This window comes from Acanthisitta chloris, unplaced genomic scaffold, assembly GCF_000695815.1.
Source record: "Acanthisitta chloris isolate BGI_N310 unplaced genomic scaffold, ASM69581v1 scaffold15261, whole genome shotgun sequence".
In the NCBI taxonomy this organism is placed as follows: Eukaryota; Metazoa; Chordata; class Aves; order Passeriformes; family Acanthisittidae; genus Acanthisitta; species Acanthisitta chloris.
The window spans coordinates 1-479 of NW_008657752.1; positions in this window are offsets into that span (position 1 = coordinate 1).

Here is a 479-nt window from a genome sequence, read left to right on the forward strand (position 1 = left end):
ATATATTTAGTATATACAAAAGCAAATTCAGTCAAAATATATTTGTCTTGCTGGTCAGGCTTGTTACAGCAACCTACAAGAAACATTAGCTTCTCTGATATTTAATTATGCTATTATGTTTGCACATAAGCTTAAAAGTCAATACAAAAAGCAATACTTTTCCAAATATTATCTGCAGGTAAACCAGAAATATTAACTATAGTGATTAGAAGTCTGTTTCCCTATTGACACTACTATAAATCTTGATATAAGAATAATTTTTTCATAAAAGCACATCCAAACATAGTAAGTGATAAAATACCAGATTACTATTTGAAAACCATACAGTGACTCGATATCTGGGTTATCCTTTGCAGCAATTAGGCAATTCATTTGGCATCTGTTTGATTGTATAATTTAATTTCCATATAAACAGCATAGTTTAAAAAAAGACAAAAGCTAGAATGTTTAAAGCTAACAAAAGATACAGTGACATCAGG